This window comes from Seriola lalandi, unplaced genomic scaffold, assembly GCF_002814215.2.
Source record: "Seriola lalandi dorsalis isolate HSWRI2012SDOR001 ecotype SW California unplaced genomic scaffold, Sedor1 jcf7180002054375, whole genome shotgun sequence".
Taxonomy (NCBI): Eukaryota; Metazoa; Chordata; class Actinopteri; order Carangiformes; family Carangidae; genus Seriola; species Seriola lalandi.
This window is the reverse complement of record NW_019524928.1, coordinates 106543-107165: the sequence shown is the minus strand read 5'-3', so window position 1 is coordinate 107165 and position 623 is coordinate 106543.

Sequence of the window (623 nt, the reverse complement as noted above, 5' to 3'; positions counted from 1 at the left end):
TTTTGGGGGGGCGTACCTGTTTGATTGACATGCCCAGTCTGCAATGATCGATAAGCAGACGCAGTAAGCCGGGAGGTCAGTCACCGGAGGATCAGTCACCGGAGGAGAGAGTCAGTCATCGTTAGAGTCAATTGTGTTAAATTTTTTCTATTGTTTCCTCAACATTTTTCGGAAGAGGAGGAATTTTTCACCGACAGTTTTATTCTGCCAGTTCTTTAGTTTGAATGAGTTTTCGGTTCACAGTAATTATGGCTCTTTCTTTGGCATTAACAGACTGTAGAGACGCTGATGTACAGTTTTATTGGTAAGTTTATGTTTATTTTCTGAACGTCCTATGTGGCACCCTGGACATTTCATGAGTTAAGATTGTTTCCAGAATTGTGTTTAGATTAGTTTATGTTATTAACTTGGCCCCCCAACCATTATTTTTCTGATTATAATTATTTTTAATACTTGTGTAAATAGGAGAAAACTCACCTGATTTCAGTTGCAGTTTGCTTAGTTATACTACTTGTCACCAATAGGTGGCGGTAGCAGCCTTGTAATCTGAATGACTGACGCTGTAAACCTTCGTTAGAGGAAGTCCGCTCAGTCACATCAAAGACAGTCATAGCTACAGCAGC